The sequence below is a fragment of the Chanodichthys erythropterus genome, chromosome 7 (genome assembly GCF_024489055.1).
Source record: "Chanodichthys erythropterus isolate Z2021 chromosome 7, ASM2448905v1, whole genome shotgun sequence".
Classification (NCBI taxonomy): domain Eukaryota; kingdom Metazoa; phylum Chordata; class Actinopteri; order Cypriniformes; family Xenocyprididae; genus Chanodichthys; species Chanodichthys erythropterus.
This window is the reverse complement of record NC_090227.1, coordinates 15,963,879-15,976,190: the sequence shown is the minus strand read 5'-3', so window position 1 is coordinate 15,976,190 and position 12,312 is coordinate 15,963,879.

The window sequence follows — 12,312 nt, the reverse complement described above, 5'->3', positions numbered from 1 at the left end:
GCCACTAAGGAGACAGCTAAATCTGTCGGCCGTTCTATGTCTTCCTTGGTGGCTACGGAGCGGCACTTGTGGCGTAATCTCACTGAGATTAAGGACAAAGATAAGGCGTTTCTCCTGGATGCCCCGCTGAATCATTCCAACCTGTTTGGTGATGCTATTTCTACCGTCACCGACAGGTTCCAAGAGGCAAAGAAACAGTCTGCTCCTGGGAGTTCTGGAGAGAGTTCGCCGGGACAGGGTTTCGGCTATTATTGGTAGCCCCGTACTGGCCGGCCCGAGTATGGTTCTCGGACCTGGTATCTCTCCTGGACGGATCTCCGATGGAGATACCGCTCAGGGAGGACCTTCTCTCACAGGCGGGCAGTCTGATACTGCACCCCCGCCCGGAGTTATGGAAGTTGTGGGCGTGGCCTCTGAGGGGGCACGTCTCATAGATTCCAGTCTCTCAACTGAGTTTGTTGAGACCATACTCCAATCTAGAGCTCCCTCTACGAGGAAACTGTATGCTCTGAAGTGGAGATTATTCACTTCTTGGTGTGAGAATCATCAGTGGGATCCAGTTAACTGCCCGGTTAGCGCGGTGCTGGACTTCCTGCAGGAGAGATTTTCCACAGGGCTATCCCCCTCCACACTAAAGGTTTACGTGGCGGCCTTAGCTGCTTACCACGCTCCTTTCAGTGGAGTCTCTTTGGGGAGACACCCGCATATAACACGTTTCCTTTGTGACACTATGAGGATAAGACCTGCAGTTCACACGAGGGTACCGACATGGGATTTGGCCACTGTGTTACAGGGTCTATCTATGGCTCCCTTCGAACCCATCGAAGAGGTTGCAGAAAAGTTTCTAACACTAAAAACAGTGTTTCTCTTCTCTTTCTCTCGTCTCTCAAAAGAATTGGAGACATTCAAGCCCTGTCGGTTGCTCCATCGTGTCTTGAATTTGCGCCTGGTAATATGAAGGCATTTCTACATCCCAGACCGGGATATATTCCGAAGGTTCTCACTTATACTGCGAGACCTATCATGCTGCAGGCCTTCTCTCCTCCTCCGTTTACGTCGTCGGACCAGGAAAAGCTAAATCTGCTATGTCCAGTACGGGCATTGGATGCGTATGTTCATAGAACTGCCAACTGGAGAAAAGATGAACAGCTGTTCATATGTTTCGGTGCACCAAGAAAAGGTCTACCAGCATCTAAGCAGAGAATGAGCAAGTGGGTGGTCAAGGCCATTTCACTTGCTTATGAGGCGGTCGGACAGCCTTCACCATTGGCTGTCCGAGCGCACTCAACTAGGAGTATGGCTGCCTCCAAGGCATTTATTTCGGGGGTCTCCCTTTCTGACATTTGTGATGCGGCAGGCTGGTCCTCACCGCACACATTTGTAAAATTTTACGAGTTGGATCTCGGCTCCGCTCCAGGGGCACAGGTGTTACTGTGAGTTGTGCGCCTCGGCTTCACATGATCGGTCACTTGTTACTATGGCGACGTTGGTATGGCGTTCCCATAGTGTTTTTACACAGCGCGAGTTCCCTTGAAAGGGAACGTCTCGGTTATGTATATAACCTTAGTTCCCTGATAGGGAACGAGACGCTGCGTAACTTTGCCATACTCCCTGCGTGTCCGAGAGCGACTTGCTTCAGACTTTGAGAAGCTGAATGACAGTGTTTTCGGGCAGGCTTTATGGTTCCTGGTCAGTGACGTCACCCGCCTATGACGTTCCGTCTCCTGATTGGACAGATTGTATACGTGCTTCAGACGACATCACGCAGAGGCGTTCCCATAGAGTTTTTACGCAGCGTCTTGTTCCCTATCAGGGAACTAAGGTTATATACATAACCGAGACGTTTTAAACCCCAAACATCTTGCTTAAACATTCTTCATGAACAGTTATCCAGTTATTTGTAATAAGCTATGTGATTTAAAAACTCAAAGTAGTTTCAATGTAGCTAGCTACTTTTTGATAGTAACTTGTAGTGTAGCTAACTACTTTTTCAAAAGGGTAGCATGACAGTAGTTTAACTACTTTAATTTATGAGTTGCTTGTAGCTTGTCAAACTACAGTTTCAGAGTGGCTTCCCCAACACTGTATATAGTCACAACTGGTTTAGTTAATTAACTGTTTAACCATGTTTTTTACATCTACAGTTAAAATTATGAAAATACATGAAATAAGGGTTCAAGCATGTTATTTACATTTTCAGTCAAAGAATGGTATTTATTTTAATGGTCTATGCATGTTTCTTAATTACACAGACAAAACATGTAATTTCAGGTTACACTTTAAGCAGTTTTTTTTTTTTTTTTTTTGGATTGTATAGTCAATGTACTATTTTGCATGTTGCTGTGTAAACATGTTACTTCAGTTCATGGTGTATCACCGTTATTCCCATTAATGGCAAATGTTTGGCACCCTGTGCTGCAAGGTCATTTGCTCCCTGAAATGAGCTTGTTCTGACTTCAGCAGTTGAAGGCAGTGGACTGGGTTGTAGGCTCTTTTCAATCCTCCCCTGTTAACTGTCTTCAAGGTAGGCATTGCTAGGTCTCCTCTTGCTTTAAAGAGTTGCCCCCAGAAATCCAACTGGATAGCAATATTGAGTTGCCAGGCTCCTTTTCAGCCTCCTTGTTAAGCAGTCCTTGGCATAGAATGTCCTTGGCGTAGAGTTGACTTGCTGAGACCTCCATTCTTAGAGTTCAGTGGCTACAATGGGTTGTATGGCTCTCTGTGAGCCTCCCTGGCGGAAACAAACTTAGGGAAGTATTGTTATGTTTTCTCTGAATTTAGAAAGTCATCATGATGAGAACTCCACATTAGATAACTGGTCCAAGATCAAAAAAGTTTTGTTATACTGAAGCTTTGCTACTGAGGCTCCTGAGGCTCCTGTCTGCCTCGCTGCTGAGTAGTTTTAGTGTTTGTAGCTCTTTATAGCTTTATTGTTTACTGTTTATATTGCTAAATATAACTTACTCATCAACATATATTTGATATTGTCTTATATTGTCTGGTATTGTTCCAAGGTTTTTTTTTTTTTGTTTTTCCATTATGTCACCTGTTGGAGTTTGGGTTCCTTGCCACTGTCACCTCTGGCTTGCTTAGCCAGGTACCCAATATTCAACAATATTACTGATCTGCCTGCATTGACACCACTGTATGCAAACTGAACTGAGCTGGACAATGACATCACTGTTTTCTCCAGAGCTCCTGTAAATGAACTAAATGAATGATTTTTACAATGGAAATAAATCAATACTGAACTAACTTAAGCTAAACATTGACATTATTTTCTTTTAGAGCTGTTATATAGCCAAAATTGTTTCCTGCTATCACTGTAAAGCTACTTTAAAACAATCTGCATTGTAAAAAGTGCTATATAAATAAAGGTCACTTGACTTATATCACATAAATCTGGCATCGCTAGATTTTAATCTAAATCGCTATTGCTTAGCACAATGCATTAGCATTTCACTAGCCTGTTAACTTGTAATCGTGCATACCATCTTTTTTTTCTCTCGCACACTCCTTTTTCTACTAGTCCATCAAACAACTATGGTAAGCTGAAATCAGTCAACAAACACAGTGAGTCATGTCATTTTCTCCTGTTGTGCCTACTTAGTAAGCAGACCTTAGCGTTGTAGTGATTTTGGATAAGCCTCACACGAGGGCACCACAAATGTAGTTATTTATTGTCTTAAATGTTAATATTAATATTTTGTATTAATATTAAGGTAACACTTTACATTAAGGTTCCCTTTGTTAAGGGTTTATAAAGGTGTTTGTTAATATGTAATAAGTAATTTACAAATGCATTATAAATCACTGTTAAGCAGTTATAACAGCATGAATAAAAAGGGCGACTTTAACGCAATACTTGCCAAATAGTGAGCCGTTTTTAACTCACATGTTATAAATGCTTAATAAATGTATTTATTCACACTTATTTAACTCAAAACCAGATTCTTGATTTATTTCATGATGCAGCAAAAATTGACTATCATATTTAGACTGACACGTGTTGTAGTTGTGGTTTTCTTATTAATATCTCATGATTGCCACTTTTCTTACTATGTTGCTCACCAGAAAGTACTGCTTTACCCATGATACTCTGCAAAAAGGTCATGATGCCTATCCACAACAGTGTATAATAACTGATTTCTTGTTTATCAAGATGAAATTCAAACTTTATTTTGAAAATAAAACATAAGAGCACAACCATAACTTGATGAGATATTAATAATGAAAGATTTAATTCCAGTATTAGTTACCTGTGAACCTTAATGTAGGGTGGACACTCGTGAACTATTTATTCATGTGTTATAAACATTAATAACTTGTGAAAGTGAAGCTTAATGTAAAGTGAACACATTTGAACCATATATTCATCAGTTACAAACATTAATAACCTGTGAAAGTGAACCTAATGTAAAGTGAACACGTGAACCATTTATTCATGAGTTATAAACATTAATAACCTGTGAAAGCGAACCTTAATGTAAAGTGAACACACGTGAATCATGTATTTATTGATTATTAATGTACACACAGATAGTATTTTTTCTGATTAAATATTTTATTTTTGATGCATGTATCAGTAAACACAACTTTAAACTTTAAACAAAAAGTTTAAACTTTTCTTTTACAGCACAAAATTACTGAGCTTGACTCACAAAAAGTGGCTTATGCAAGTAAACTCATAAAAAAACTATCAAGTGACTAACAATCAAGTATTCCAAAAAAGGATTATAAGCATCACACCTATAAGCCAAACATATTTGATAAATACAAGCAGAATAAAGGCACCTAAATATGTAATATAGTCTACTATTACTGCCATAGACATAATAAATACATAGATGCCCCATTGACCACTGGATTGAATGTCAACAGTGCTGCCATATTTGTAGGGGCAACTTGTCGTAACTCTCATAACTGGACTGAGGAAAAGATGCCTGACTATTTTGAGGTTTTACAAATCGTCGCACAATCCAAACCACATATCGTGGAATTACCTTTCACATGTAAGTCTGAATAGTTGTTTTTGTTGTATTAGGTCATTATAACATTATTTTTACAGCTAGTTGACCACCAAAGTCAGACTATTAACAGCTAGAACAATTCACTAGCTATTAACAATGCTAGTTAGCTATGAAAACTGAGACTTAATATAACTGAGAAATAATATAAAGTTTACATGATTCGTATAAAGTCTGAGATTATATTATAGTTTATATCATTAACTAATCAAAATCAAAAAGACAGTAATACTAGTATTTTTTATTATATATATATATATATATATATATATATATTTACCTTGTGGGGGCATTGAAAGTTTTCTGTGAGGTTTGTGTTTAGGGGAAAGAATATACAGTTTGTACAGTATAAAAATCATGTATATGGAAAGTCCTCATTTAACATGGAAACCCAACATGCGTGTGTGTGTGTGTGCTGGTTTGACCTACATTATCAGGAACATAAGTTCTTATATTGTAGTGTGTATTCAGGTTTCAGGCCATGCACCCTACATTATGAGGGCATGCCGATGTCATTATAGTTCAAATCGCTAAATAAATATACTAAACGTAAAATTAAAAATGTAAAAAAAAAAAAAAAAAAAAAAAAAAAAAAACAGTATATAAACTATTATGCCTATGGAATGTCCCCATAATGATATGTGTATCAACGTGTGTGTGTGTGTGTGTGTAGGTGTGTGTGTGTGTGTGTACCAAACGTGCCACACGTGTCCTCAAAAGTGAACCCTGCCTTTTCCATGTATTGTAATGAAAGTGAGACAAACTAAACAGTAAAATTAGACAACTATTTTTTCTTCCAAAGATGTTTTCTGTCATTTAGGCAGTTTTTATCATGCTGTTGTTAGTTAAAGTGTTCATTCTTTAAATACGTTTGTTTTAAGTTAGTTATTTGGTGCTATAAATATGCAGGTTTTGACGTCATGATTGACAGCTGAGATTACAGCTTCTCTGAGCTAAGTCATCACTGAAGCACCAACTGACTTTCCTCTGGATCTTCAGGAGGAGATTGGAGCTTTAACTTTAATTTCTACATTTCCAGAACTGTTTATTTCACACCAACATTATGTTGTTCTGTAGTACTAACCGATTTTTCGGGAGTGTGGGGGGCGGACCTTGATATCGCAGCTCCACTTCGCACTCACTAGTGAGATTTAACAATAAAAATAAAGTATTTAGAAAAAATCTGATCATGATCAAACCAAAAATTCGCAAAATTACTAAACAAAAACAATTTCTAAAGCTAGGGCTACTAAACATTAGATCAATGACACCTAAGGCGGTTATTATAAATGAAATGATCACAGATAATAGTCTTGATGTAATTTGCCTTACTGAAACATGGCTTAAACCAAATTATTATTTAGCTCTTAATGATTCTTGTCCACCTGGCTACTGTTATAAAAACAAGTCCCATCTGATTGGCCGTGGCGGTGGTGTTGCAACAATCTAGAGATTTATTTATTTATTTAGGATAAAAAAAAAAAAAAAAAATCACTACTATCTCTTTCTTTGGCTACCGTTTATAGACCTCCAGGGCCTTATGTTAATTTCATAAAAGATCTCTCAGACCTGTTGGTTAACGTTGATAAAGTGCTGATTGTTGGAGATTACCAGAACAAAACATTTCATTACAATTTAGTAGTGATGACTTTATGACAACACATACTCAGATACAAATGTATAGTATAATGCAATGTAAGTCGCTTTGGATAAAAGCGTCTGCCAAATGCATAAATGTAAATGTTATGAATTTATTTACTGAGAAAATCGAAAGCATCAGAAAATTGTAAATGTACAACCTTTGACAGCGTTTCATGATTCAGCTTCAATTACTGCCCATCAAGAACAGTTGCAGTGTTTTACTATAGGACAGGAATAGCTAAATAAACTTATCATTGCATTAAAACCAACAACATGTTTATTAGATCCAATACCCACTAAACTATTGAAAGAATTGTTACCTGTAGCACAAGAGCCTCGTCTCAATATTATGAACTCGTCTTTATCTCTAGGTCATGTCTCAAGACCGTTCAAGCTAGCACTTTATTAAGCCCCTCATTAAGAAACCACAATTAAGCCCTATTCGGACAGGATTTGTTTTACATGGGGAGGTGGAGTAAAGTAATTTTACCTCAGGATGTCTGTAATATTAATTGGCCAATTTGCACGGGCCAAGACATCTCAGTAAAACTAGCAGAAGTGGGAGGGGTAACTCAATTTACGCACTGCCGTCACCTCCCTGTCGTCATGTGGGTATACGCTGCTTCCTGATACAATGTGCGAAAACACATATAATCTAAATATATAAACTATAAATAACAGTTAGGTCCAATTTATTAATTAAATTCTGATTGGATTATGATGGTAATAGGCACTTAGCTAAAGATGAAATTAGTTTTGTGCCTCTGACAATTGCTTTGATCTTCTTTTTGCTCTGAATGCTATGTAGAAAATACTTGAGGTTTGCCACAGACTTGTCCCACCACCTACAACACAAATTCTTCAAGTGCTTCCATGCTTGAAAAATGCACAGAAAACTACTTTTAAACAGGAAATACAAACATATTTACAGCGGGTCTATTTGAACTGGATTAGTATTACCTGAGGTAATTTTTCCGTACCTGACATTGTCCGTAATGATTACAGAGATGACACATTCAGACAGGACTAAAATCCCTGAGAAGTTATGGTAATAATTACTTTACTCTTACCTCCCTGTTGTGAGTCAGCACTCGACATAGGATCCATTTGCAAGCTTTAATGAAGTATACAGGGTCGTACAGGCGATGGTCAGAAACAGCAAACAAGAGCAACGGAGAACAGACAATATCGTAGTCAGAGACAGGCAGGAAGTCAGGCTATCAGGCAAGTATCACAGTCCAGGTAAACAGGCGGGGGTCAATAGGCAGGCAGCGGAGAATCAGTAAACGATAAACAGACAAGAATGGCAACAGGAAGGTAAACTGGGAAATAACGCTTAGTAATGACAGCCGGAGCAATGATCAAGACTTCGCGTCAGTCTGTGTGAACAGGCAGCTTATATGGTAGTCCTAACAAGCTGCAGCTGGCGGATGATCAGAGTCCAAGGTATGGGGCTGATGGGAAATGTAGTGCGCGTCAGTGTAAGTGAGTGAGTGGATGCATGAGTGTCAGTATTCCGGAGATGGAGCCCTCTGCTGGCCCGCGGAGGGGATCACGGGGTTCGTCTCCGTGACAGAGCCCCCTCCCTGTGAGCGACTCCTGGCGCGAGGTGGCACACGACGTCGAGGTCTACCACGTGGTCGAGGGGCTGGTCTTTCTGGGTGGTTGCGGTGGAATTCATCGATGAGGTTGGGATCAAGTATGTCCTCGGCGTTGACCCACGACTGTTCCTCTGGGCCGTACCCCTCCCAATCGACCAGATATTGGATGAGGCGACCCCGACGTCTGGAGTTGAGTAGTTCACGTACTTGGTACGTTTCCTCGCCCTCTACCAGGATGGCCGGGGGACTCTGCTCATGGGACCTCCCCTCCCCCTCCTCGCCGGGGTCAGCAGCGGGCTTGAGCAGAGAAACATGAAAGGTGGGAGAGATGCGATAAGTGTTAGGTAGGGCAAGACGAAATGAGACAGGTGTAATTTGACGTGTAATTTTGAATGGACCCACATACCTTGGACTCAACTTTCTGCAGGGAAGACGGAGGCGGAGGTCCCAGGTGGATAGCCAGACCCATTGACCAGGGTGATACTCGGGTCCGGGGCGGCGTCGACGATCCGCGTGCACTTTCTGGCGGCGGACAGCTTGTTGCAGGTGGACGTGGGCCTGGTTCCAGGTCTCCTCACTCTTGGTGAGCCAGTCGGTGACAGCTGGGACGTTGGAGGGTTCTCCCGACCAGGGGAACATTGGTGGTTGGTACCCCAGGATGCACTTGAAGGGTGTGATGGCAGTGGCTGGTTTTACCAGGGAATTTTGGGCGTATTCAGCCCATATAAGGTAGCAGGACCAATCCTCTTGGTTATGGCTGCAGTATGTTCTTAGGAAGCGAGTAAGTTCTTGGTTCAACCTCTCAGTCTGTCCATTGGCCTGAGGATGGTAGCCCGAGGTCAGGCTTACGTTGATGTCCAGAGCTTGAAAGAAGGCTTTCCACAATCGGGAAGTGAACTGTGGACCACGATCCGAGACAATGTCCTCGGGTAACCCGTAGAGGCGAAAGACCCAGTGGCACAGTAGTTCAGCGGTCTGCATGGCTGTGGGAAGTTTGGGCAGCGGAATCAGACGACATGCCTTGGAGAATCGATCTATGACAGTGAGTATGACAGTGTTACCCTGTGATATCGGAAGGTCCGTGATGTAATCGATCGCTATGTGTGACCAGGGACGCTGTGGTATGGGAAGAGGTTGTAGTAACCCGGCAGGGAATTGTCTTGGGCTTTTGTGCATGTTACACGTTTGACAGTTCTGGACGTAGATCGTGGCATCCCTGACTAAGGTCTCCCACCAGAAACGGTTCTGAAGCAGATGAATAGTAGCCGTGATACCAGGGTGACCTGAGGAGGGCAGACAGTGAATGAGACTCAGAACCTGGTCCCGGAGATTGGGAGACACGTATACCTTATCAGGTGGGCAGGCGGCCGGAATCTCCTGTTGAGCATTCTGCTGTTGTATCAGAGTCATAATGTCCCACTGAATGGGCGCTACCACGACTTGGAATGGGAGGATGGTTTCGAGTCCGTTGGAAGTCTCCTCCTCCTCAAACAGACGAGACAATGCATCGGCTTTCGTGTTCTTGGATCCCGGCCCATAGGTGACTGTAAAGTTGAATCGGGTGAAGAATAGGGACCATCGAGCCTGGCGGGGATTGAGCCGTTTGGCGCTGCGCAGATACTCCAGATTTTTATGATCGGTAAAGACTGTGAAAGGGTAGTTAGCGCCCTCTAGCCAATGTCTCCACTCCTCGATGGCCGTCTTCATGGCGAGGAGTTCACGATCTCCCACATCGTAGTTGCGTTCGGCCGAGCTGAGTTTCCGGGAGTAGAAGGCACAGGGGTGGAGTTTGGACATGGGCCCCTGTCGCTGGGAGAGAACGGCCCCCACTCCAATATTCGAAGCATCCACTTCTAGGATGAAGGGGATCGACGGATCAGGGTGACGGAGTATGGGTGCGGTGACAAAGCGCTGTTTGATCTCTTTGAAGGCTTGATGGGCTGCGTCTGACCACAGGAGACGATGAATGCCTTTCTTGACCATGGAGGTAAGTGGACTGACCACTGAACTGAAGTTTCGGATGAAACGACGATAAAAGTTGGCAAATCCTAGGAAGCGTTGTAATTCCTTTAAGGTATTCGGTTCGGGCCAGTTGAGGACAGCGTTGACCTTACTTTTGTCCATGGTGACCCCCTCGGAGCTGATGATGTATCCAAGGAAGGCAGTGGACGTGGTGTGGAACTCACACTTCTCCGCTTTGGCGTAAAGTTGGTGATCAATTAAGCGTTGCAGTACCGCTCTGACGTGATGGATGTGATCGTCCAGGGTGTTGGAGTAGATCAGTATATCATCAATGTACACAATTACTGACCTGTCCAGCATATCTCTGAATATGTCGTTCACGAAGGCCTGGAAGATTGAAGGACTATTGACCAGGCCGAACGGCATAACCCGGTATTCATAGTGCCCATTGGTGGTTGAGAACGCCATCTTCCACTCGTCTCCCTCCCGGATACGGATTAGATTGTAGGCGCAGCGTAAATCCAGTTTGGTGAAGTATTGTGCCGTTCTTAGCTGTTCAAGTGCGGATGGAACCAGAGGGAGTGGGTACCGGAATTTCACGGTGATTTCGTTGAGACCCCTATAGTCGATGCACGGCCGTAGACCCCCATCCTTTTTCCGCACGAAGAAGAAGCCCGTGGATGCAGGTGAAGTAGATGGCCGAATGAATCCCTTCTCTAGTTCCTCCTCGATATACTTGGCCATGGCCTCGGACTCTGGTTGTGACAGTGGGAAGATGCGACCCCTGGGAGGCGAATGACCTGGGAGAAGTTCAATGGCACAGTCATGTCTACGGTGTGGTGGTAGTGTGTTGGCTCGTTCTTTACTGAAAGCCAAGGCGAGGTCGTGGTATTCCCTAGGCAGGTTAGAAACGGCTGGAACCTCTGGGTTAACCCGGACAGCATGAACTGGCAGGGGAGTGATTGTGGATAGACATGTTTCTTGACATTGAGTGCTCCATCTGGTTATCTGTCCCTCTCTCCACGAGATCTGTGGGTCATGGAGCCGGAGCCAGGGTAATCCGAGGATGACTGGAGTATTAGATACAGGGAGCACGTAGAACTGAATATGTTCGTTATGGAGCAGGCCGGTTGACATCGGGAGTTTCTGAGTTAAGTGGGTGATCAGACCGGACCCCAAGGGGCGCCCATCTATCGTGGCTACAGAGAGGGAAGTAGAACATGGTATTAGCGACACGTTATTAGACCTGGCAAACTCCTCTGAAATGAAGTTTCCAGCTGCCCCTGAGTCCAGCAAGGCAGCGGTAACCACATGAACACCATTAATCCATAAAATGATTGGAACAGTGACACAGAATATGGAACTGACAGAGCTTAATGTGGCACTCATCGATTCAGCGGCGGCCGATGATGGACGTGAGGGGCATGAGATCCGTTGGTGTCCAGGCAATCCACAGTACAGACACAGACGATTGGTGAGGCGGCGATTTCTCTCCTCGGCAGACAGATGGTATGTGTTGACTTGCATGGGTTCAGGTGCTTCGTCGTGGCATGGGAGTACAGCTGAGGTAGGGCGTTGTGAGCTGATGCGGCGTGCGCGCTGCAGATTGTCAATACTAATAGCCAGATCGATCAAACTATTGAGGTCCCTGCCCTCATCACGGCAAGCGAGTTCAGACTGCAGTTCATGCGATAGACCCTTCCGAAACAAAACCTTGAGTGTATCATCTATCCAGTTAGTCTGTGCCGCCAGAGTCCGAAAGTTCATAGCGTATTCGGCTGCCGTAGACCTCCCTTGTGATAACTCCAACAGGCGATCGCCTGCTCCCTTCCCCTCTCTGGGGTGATCAAAGACTTGGCGGAAACGTTCGAGAAAACCATGGAATGTGGTGAACGCAGTCCCGTCAGCGCGCCACACAGCCGTAATCCAATCTAAAGCCCTTCCCGTTAAAACTGAGCAGACAAAGGCGATCTTACCAGTCTCAGTAGTATAAAGTGCAGGTTGCTGTTCGACAAAGAGGGAGCACTGGAGTAGAAAGCCTTTACATTTGGACGCATCACCATCAAACTTCTCAGGGAACG